Source organism: Xenopus tropicalis, chromosome 1 (genome assembly GCF_000004195.4).
Source record: "Xenopus tropicalis strain Nigerian chromosome 1, UCB_Xtro_10.0, whole genome shotgun sequence".
Lineage (NCBI taxonomy): Eukaryota > Metazoa > Chordata > Amphibia > Anura > Pipidae > Xenopus > Xenopus tropicalis.
In genome coordinates, this window is record NC_030677.2 from 147,438,486 (window position 1) to 147,448,089 (window position 9,604).

At 44.1% G+C, this 9,604-nt stretch overlaps 1 long non-coding RNA gene across 1 annotated transcript; it reads right to left on the reverse strand.

Annotated features, from left to right (window-relative positions):
* Positions 1-1,552: 1,552 nt before the first annotated feature.
* Positions 1,553-4,139, reverse strand: LOC108645158. Its single transcript, XR_001923453.2, has 2 exons — positions 3,862-4,139; positions 1,553-3,556 (listed from the first exon to the last, which is right to left on the reverse strand). It is a non-coding gene; the product is annotated as an uncharacterized LOC108645158 (long non-coding RNA).
* Positions 4,140-9,604: the final 5,465 nt, after the last annotated feature.

Sequence of the window (9,604 nt, forward strand, 5' to 3'; positions counted from 1 at the left end):
CCATCCCACTGGTGAAAATGTAAATCGCCGGTGGGATGGCATACAAGGCGGTGCGATTTCAGTGAAATCGCGGAAGTTTCCTCTCAAGGCAACTCCGCCGCGTATGCCATCCCACCGGCGATTTACATTTTCACCAGTGGGATGGCATTTCGGGGAGATTAGTCGCCCGCGAACAGCAAGAGCCGAGTGAGTTGGCTTCTGGTGGCCTTTTGGAAGCGTATTTAGCCAAACTGGAACAGCCTTGAACCACACGTCTAAAATGTTCTGCTCAGCCTTCATGTACACCAGGGCTATCCAGACAGCTTCCATCCAGATGATCTGTCCCCTGCGTGGCCAGCTTTACTTGTGACCAGTTCCAGTGACTCAAAAGAGCATTAATATTATGATTTCACAAGAGGCCATTTTTAGAAATTTTCCTTTCTAGTTCTTGGTATGAATTTTCTTGCTACATGTGCAATAGCAGATTTTGTTTAAAATATATATATTTAGTGTCACATGAAAAAATGCCATTAAAAAAATTAAGTTTTGGAACAACTTAAAGGAGAACTAAACCCTAAATATGAAAATGGCTAGAAATGCCATATTTTATATACTGAATTTACTGCAATGGCCTAAAGTTTTAGCTCTACAGTAGTAATGATGCAGGACCTTAGTTTTGTTAGCACTCACATGCTCAGTGGGCTCTTGGCAGCTGTTGAGAGATAAAGCTTAGGGGAGGTCAAAAAATATCACACAGAAAATGATGTTTGCAATTCCACTGCATTCAGGGCTTGCATGCACAGTACTAATTATCTGTATTAATTACTAATCAGCCCTATATTGTGGCATTTATATTCTATATACACAGTATATTGTGCATCGGCCCCTAAGCTCAGTAAGTGACAGCAGCACAGAGCATGTGCAGTGAATCAGCAGAAAAGACGATGGGGAGCTACTGGGGCTTTTTCCCTACTAAAGGGCTGTTGTTGCCTTGGGCTGGTACAGAAAGCCAAAACAATGTTCAACATTTCTACTGTTCTTTAGTTTAGCTTTAGTTCTCCTTTAAAACAGAACAGTAGCCTTGTCAACGTGTTTGAGTTTATTCACTGTCAGTCTTAGGTCATGTATTTTTTAAAGAATATTTTGCTTGGCTGCTCCCATGTTGCTTTGCGTATTTGAAGTTACCAGCTGTGGGCACACTGTCAGGAGGGCCCCACAATTTGAGTGCCGCTACATTTTATTTTTTAGCCACTGGTAATTTCAGGCTGGCAAACTACCATTATAGATATAGAGCCAGACACTTTAGCATGGCTATGTCATACCCGCCATACTAATGTCCCACATACCTTACTTACACATAACTGTATAAGGAAAACATTAAGCAAAGTATTTATTTCAACATAATTTTGGCATATGCAATGTTTCTGTGAAAATACACCTGAACTTTGGGGAGATAAAAGAAAAGGCGCAATTTAGTGTAAATGCCCCTCTGTATCTCCTCTCACCAGACCATATAACATCAGATGGATTCACTGCTGCCCTTCAGAATGAAATCTTCTCTTGTTGCACATGAAACGGTCAAACAATTTAGAAAGTTTATTCTTAAATAACACAAAAAACAGACTTTGTTACAAAATAAATTACAAAGCATTTCCTGAATAACAACCTGTTAGTGTTTGGGGGTAGGGGCCTGACAGGTACACACAGACCTGACAGGTACACAGCAGTTATTTGGTAAATAATAAAATATAGTGCAGGGGTCCCCAACCTTTCCTACCCATGAGCCAAAGTCAAATGTAAAAAAACTTGGAAAGCAACACAAGCATCATAAAAGTTCATGGAGGTGCCAAATAAGGGCTAAGATTGGCTATTAGGCAGCCTATATGCACACTATCAGCTTACAGGGGCTTTATTTGGTAGTAAATCTTGTTTTTATTCAACCAAAACTTGCCACCAAGTCAGGAATTCAAAAATAATTACCTGGCTTGGGGGCACTGAGAGCAACATCCAAGGGGTTGGAGAGCAACATGTTGCCCCCAAGCTACTGGTTGGGGGATCACTGATATAGTGTATTCTGAGTTCCCAACATTCAGTCCTTCCATCTAATAATAAAAAGCCCCCATATCTGAGAAAGGGGGGTTCACATAATACTTACTGTAGCTTACTATGGTCTTGGGCATCTTCCCTTAATAAGCATTAGAGGAATCGCTTACTGTAAGCGCATAGGAACTTGCTAGGATTGGCCCAACTGGTTAACAGAATGGTGATCATCTTGGGTATCTTGTGTGTAATCACAGTGTCCTGAATTGCTACCAATACAGAAAGTGGTCCACATTCATCATATTAAGATGGCTGTGGCCCTAAGTTCTGCTTCTGCTTGGAGGAGTATACAAAGTAAAGCATAGGCAAATACAGCTCATACATAAATGTACTGGCCATACATTTGGTACAGAGAGCCTGCATGGAATACTATACATTAATGTCCCATTGCTTATTATATCACAGGAGAGTGTCCCTGAGGAACAGTTTCATTCACATGCTGTGCAGCCACGATAAACCTGTAATGTTCCACAGCAGAGAAGCACATCGAGCCTTGCTTGATACAACACAGGCTTCAGTACAGCACTACATTCATCTTTGTTAACTCCATAAACTAGTTAAAAACCTTTGCGTCACTGTACTGCAAACTTGAATCATAACAGACAGGAAATAAGTGAAGGAATATGCTTTTGTATGGCAAAAACAATTGCAGGATTTGGGTCTTCAGTAAATGTAGAATATGCGACTATGAGGTATTAGTACTAGACTGTTATACGTTATATTGCAGGCATTATGTCCCTATGCAAAAGACCTATGTACACCACACAAGCAACCTGTAGCAGGTTACAATAAATTCTATGTGGACCTGCTACAAGTCGCTAGTGTGGCAGAGGCAAAAGTAGTTTCTCGATGCTGCTCATTTTCTAGGACTGAATGATTAGGTTTGGGAAATTGGATGTTTCTAAAGGCATTACAACTTGTTACTTGTGGACTTTCAAAATTCTAAGTAGCAATACCCTCTCCGGTATACGACTGGTCAGATGTGATCAAACTTGCAAGATGCTATATTTCCACTGGATGCTGCAGTAGTGTGAACAGACCCACTGACTCCCATATTCTGCATCCTACAATTTGGACTGGCACAGACAGGGCAAGGGTGTATAGCAGAATAATGAAGGTATAAGGATAACTTGCTGCATTCTGAATGAAGGTTAAGTTGCTGCTCAGACTGTTCCCCAAGTAGTTGTTCAAATGAATGTACAAGTGTACAAGCTTTTATACTGAGCCAATCGACTATAACACAGGCAATGAATGTCCAAGGAAAATTGAAATGAAGAGAAAATGACAGGAGCTATATTAGCAGTTATATGACAGTTCAAGCAGTGTTATTCCAGGAGACTTCCAGGTATCCTGATGCCAGTGCTCTGGAACAGGCCTGGGTGCCGCTCTCATTATCGCCGCCTGACAGGTTTGTACACACACACAGCCAGCAGGATCATAGCAATAAACAGGATGCAGAGGATGCTGCCCAACAGAACTGTAAGACAAACACATGCAGTTAGTACTCAGCATTGCAATCTCAGTTATGGACTCATTCCACTGAGGTCTCTACAGGGAGGATAGATCAGTGATAAAGGAGTGTGGGGGCTGTTCCCTTACTGCCTGCTGATTGGCTCCAGTGCGTCCCAAAACCTCATACCTGCTCTAACATTCCCCAATTACTCGGCATAATGCCCTTGTGCCTGTGGAGGCTGCTTGGCTTTACTGTGCTACAATACATCCCCATATACTATGTCAGACTGCCCACATTACCCTTTACCCACATGCCCAGAGCCGCCTCACCCAGGTTCTGTTTGAGTAACACCGTATAGGCTCTGTGGCTCTCCTCCGGGGATGCACTGTCCGTCTGAGCCTGCCCCCTCCATACCCACAGGGAGAGCGGGATTAGCAGGGGCATCGCCATGATCCTAGGGGGCACCATCACCCTTCAGCTCGCACCCGGGAGTCGCTCCCTAGAAACAAGCCGAAGGCTAAACAGAGCAGGATGCGCCTGGGTACCCAGTCAACACATCCGGTGGGATGACAGGGCCTGTACTTCTATTGGTTGAGCCTCGCTTGCACTGGGAGGGACCAACGCTTATTGATTGGCTGCTGGACGGTGCTCACATCTGCTCTCTGTTTATGCTGTATGTCCACCCCTCTATTCCCTTCCATGTACTCACCCTGACTCATTATTGCCTTCTGTCCTACTGCACATGAGAGCACTGATTGGCAGCAGGGAGATGTCAGGCCACGCCCTCGCCAGGACCCACGCTCCCAACCTATTACTAGCTGTACTCATGGCTGTGAGCGCACATAACGGGAGGTGGGCAGTATGGGGGGTTTGGCTGTGAGGCAGTTAGGGGTATTGGTGCTCATAAATTAGCAATGCCCTCTTGTTTTGTGCTGTATCCTTTGTGGGGGGTTCCCCTATGTATATAATTAAAGTACTCAACAACTGGCATACAGTGTAACTACTCTGCATTTAGCTGAAGGGGCACTGCTTATGCTGAGGGTACAGGGAAATTGCTCTCTGCAACTCTGATAGAGAGTTAAAAGGGTTGTAGGGACGGGATGTGCCATGTGTGGCCCACAGTGCTATTATAATTTGACTAGCAACATACCCATTCAGACTTCTAACTCAAGTTCTCTCTCTCTCTGGCTGCAGGTAACCCGCACATTTTTTTGACACAGCAATTTACAGCCCCTTACATTTCTTAAAGGACAATGAAAGGTTAATATAAAGTAAGTCTAAAGGCATTCTTTTTAAGTACTTACTGCATATCTAAATTCCCAGATCCCTGCTTGCTTCTCTGAGATATGGTGCTGGCAGCCTACAGCTGTGTGAAGACTACAGTGACATCACTGAAATCTCTCTCCCCTTCCTGTAGGTGCCAGCGGCAGCCTTCCTATTCTCTGAGCATGTGTGTAACTTGATACTGTCTCCTGTTCTGAGCTACACATGCCCACCAGCCAATCAGAAGCAGATCTGGCAGAGGGGAGGGGGGGAGGGAATGAAACACATATGCAGTATGAAGCAAGGAGGGAAAGGAAGGGAGAATACCTTTTTAGAGATGGCTGCCTGTTCTAGAAAATGTGAAGTAAGTGTGACTGAGTAAATGTTTGATTAGGTGAGCCAAAAGTGTGGCGTTTTTACTAAACAATAGGAGGACTATTGGGCAGTGTGCTTTTTAAATTTTGACTTGCATTCTCCTTTAAGTGCTAATATTTCAAAAGTGCTAGGAAAATGGCAGTTAAACAAGGCCAGTGTCGGATTGGCCTGCCAGGATACCAGGAAAACACCCTGTGGGCCCAGGGGTCAGTGGGCCCTGCTGCTCCTAACCATTTGGCCTGTTTCATGGTCATTCCCTATTACTGAATAGGAAGAAAGAGGAGAAATAGATAGAATAGATGCTAGCATGTAAATAAAAGAGACTGGGAGAATAAAGAGGTTGGGCGAGGAAAGGAGGAAAAATAGTTCTCTGAGAGTGGGCCTATGGTCTAAAATTTTATGATGGCCCCCCCGTGTCCCAGTCCGACACTGAACAAGGCAGTTGGTATTGACAAGGCTCTGAATTATCTCCAATCAAAACTGAACAACATGGAATCACACGGAAACAACTTTGTTTGCTCCTGGTAGTTTGATATTTCCTAACTTTAAGAAAATGTTTTATCCTGTATTCCTCCTCTTTACACTTTCATGTTTCTTAGAACATTTCCAGCCACTTCCTCCAACAAGTCAGAAAGATATAGAAATAACAGCCTCTTTATTCTCCTCTCCTTCTCTCTCAACACATGAAGTCTTTATTTTGTTCCATAGTCCTAGTTAGCTCTTTCTCCTCACATAAAACAAGAACATACAAATCCCACTCTCACCTTGCATTCCTCTCCTTTCTGTTTACTCTAACACCCTAACTGTCTCTTGTCCTAATCCCTATCTCTGTCTACTACAGCACACTCGCCACTGCCCTTAATGAGCTTGCTCCTGCCAAGACAAAACGCGTGAGGCCCAAATCACTCCAACCCTGGCACACTGCTCATACCAAATTCCTCCAAAAACAGTCACATACACTTGAGCGCCGCTGGCGCAAATCAAGGTTAGAGTCAGATTTCTGCAGCTACAAATCTGCTCTGCTCTCCTATAATACCACCCTCCACCAAGCTAAACAAACCTACTTCCCTGCACTCATTAACTCCCTGTCTAAAAAAACTGCACAACTCTTCTCTACCTTTCAGTCAGTGCTCAAGTTATTGCCCAGTCTCTTCTTGGCTCCTTCTCCCCAGTGAAAAGGAAGTCTTAAAACTGGCTTCCTCTCACCTTACTACCTGCTCACTTCACAAATTCCTTTCAAACCTCTACGCAATGCCAACCCCTGTCTTATCAAAGCCTTAACTCATCTACTTAATCTCTCACTCACTACTGGAATCTTTCCCTCCCAACTGAAACATGCACTTGTAACCCCTATTCTGAAAAAATCCTCCATTGATCCCTCCAATCTTAGTAACCTCCAACCTATCTCTCTGCTCCCCTTCATCTCTAAGGGGCATATTTATTATGCTGTGTAAAAAGCAGCAAAAAAATTCGGCAGACATCGCCAGGCTTCACTGTGTAAAAAATGTAAAATCGGCACTTTTTCCTCCGCCAGAACTTACATTAAATAACGTCATAAAATCTGGCATTCAGACGGTGATCTTCTCCGTTTATTTTACACAGCTTTTTACGCCATTTTTTCAGCTAATTCGTTTTACGCAGCTTAATAAATATGCCCCTAAGCTACTCGAGCACCTAGTTTACAACTGACTGACGCTATTCCTCTCTGACAGTAACCTGCTGGATCCCCTACAAGTTTCTACAGAAACTGCTTTAACCTGACTAACTAATGACCTCTTATAGGCTAAAGCCAAAAACTACTACTCGTTACTAATAGTTCTTGATCTTTCAGCTGCTTTTGACACTGTGGATCACCCTTTTCTCCTCCAGTCTCTTCTCTTGGCCTTCGTGACACTGCCTTGTCCTGGTTTTCATCTTGCCAATCCACACTCACCAGCACACCCTGGCCTTTCCACTCTGCTCCGCCTGGTGCACAGTATTTAGAGAGACTTCGGCACTCTCCACAATCCAAATAGCACAAAGATATCGGCACAGCAGGACCTGTTTAAGTGGGATAAACCCTGCTGATTTTTAATAGTAGCAATATGGTTTGCTACTATTAAAAATCAGCAGGGTATTTTTGTGCTATCTGGTTTTCATCTTACCTCTCAGATCAATCTTTCAGTGTCTTTTACAATGGAGCCTCATCTTCTCCCTTGCCTCTTTCCGTTGGGGTTCCTCAAGTCTCTGTCCTGGGCCCCTTACTATTTTCTTCCTATACTTCCTCACTTGGCAAACTAAGCACTTCTTTTTCAGTACCACCCCTATGCTGATGATAGTCAAATCTATCTTTCCTCTCCTACTCTCAACCCAGAGCTCCTAACTCGTTTCTCTTCCTGCTTGTCCACTATCTCTCTAAGAAAGAATTGGTTCTCTTTCCCCCATCCAACACCCATATTGTTCCAGAGGTATCTATTACAGTTAACAATTCTACTATCACCCCATCTTCCCAGGCCAGGTGCCTTGAGGTTATCCTTGATTCTGCCCTGTCCTTCACTTATATCTGGTCACTTATCAAATCATGTCACTTTCACCTAAGAAATATTTCCAAAATACGATCATTTACCACCCAAGATGCTGCCAAAATTTTTATTCACTCTCTTATCATATCTTGCCTGGACTACTGTAACTCTCTGCTAATTGGCCTTCCCCTTCAGAAACTGTCCCCTCTCCAGTCCATAATGAATACTGCTGCCAGGCTCATACACCTCTCCAACCGCTCCTCCTCTGCCATGTCACTCTGCCAATCCCTGCACTGGCTTCCGCCATCCAGAATAAAATTCAAACTTATGACCCTCACAAGCAGTTCCTGTTATGCTCATCTACTGACCTACTTCTCAACTACTCTCTCATTCCCTCCTCACGCTCGCATTCAAGACTTTGCAACCCCTTCTTTGGAATTTGCTCCTACAATCTGTCAGACTTTCTTCCAATCTCTCTGCCTTCAAAAACACATTTATTTAGAGAAGCTTACCCTAATTTAGTTTAAAATAACCTCAGTGTGCTGCTAAAAGCAATAACCTGTGCCACACCTCTCACATTGCTTAACTCTGATCTTGCCCATTCCCACACCTTGTGTCTCAACCCTAGACTGTAAGCTCTATGGGCAGGGCCCTCTACACCTTTTGTATCGGATATTGGTTGCTTATATGTTACTCTGTATGTCCCACTTATTGTACAGAAATGCAGAATATGTTGCTACTTTATAAATACATGTTAATAATAATAATAATAATCTGTCCATATAGGGTCTTGCATGGGATTTTTCTAGGGTTCAGTCAGAATGACAAGCAAGCAGAACTTTACAACTCACATCTTCACAGGATACCACAAGACATTTTGATAGATATTTTTTGTCTTCTAGGAAGATTGTCATGTCTTGGGGTAGATGCAATGCTCTAAATCAGTGCTGTCCAACTTCTGTGGTGCCGAGGGCCGGAATTTCTCTAGCATACATAGTGGAGGACCGCTAATGGAAGCCAGTTTTGACCACTCCCCTTTTTTAAACTGCACCCACTTCAAACCACACCCATATAATCACAATGGTGGTAGCACAGCAAAAACCTAAATGCTTGTTTCTCACAGCAGGGATATCAACTCTCATTCATATGTGAAAGAATTATATTATGTCATATTAAGACACACCATTAAATCCATATGCCTCTTACCATTTAATGGCTATTTTCAACTGCGAACAAACTCCCAGAACAAACCCCTGCCAGGTTCACCTCCCACAGGCAGCATAGGGCAAGCAGAGTATGGCAGACACAGGCAGCATAGGGCAGGCAGAGTATGGCACACACAGGCAGCATAGGGCAAGCAGAGTATGGCACATACAGGCAGCATAGGGCAGGCAGAGTATGACACACACAGGCAGTACACTGCCTGCCCTATTCTGCCTGTGTTTGCCATACTCTGCCTGTCCTATGCTGCCTGTGTGTTCCATACTTTGCCTGCCCTATGCTGCCTGTGTGTGCCATGTTCTGTCTGCCCTATGCTGCCTGTGTATGCCATACTCTGCCTGCCTTATGCTACCTGTGTGTCTTACTCTGCCTGCCCTTAGCTGTCTGTGCGTGCCATGCTCTGCCCTATGCTGCCTGTGTGTACCATACTCTGCCTGCCCTATGCTGCCTGTGTGTGCCATACTCTGCCTGCCCTATGCTGCCTGTATGTGCCATATTCTGCCTGCCCTACCCTGCCTGTGTGTGCCATACTCTGACTGCCTTATGCTGCCTGAGATCATACTCTGCCTGCCCTTAGCTGCCTGTGTGTGCCATACTCTGTCTGCCCTATGCTGCCTGTGTGTCATTATCTGCCTGCCCTTAGCTGCCTGTGTGTGCCATGCTCTGTCTGCCCTGTGCTGCCTGTGTGTGCCATACAATGTACATACAGTTG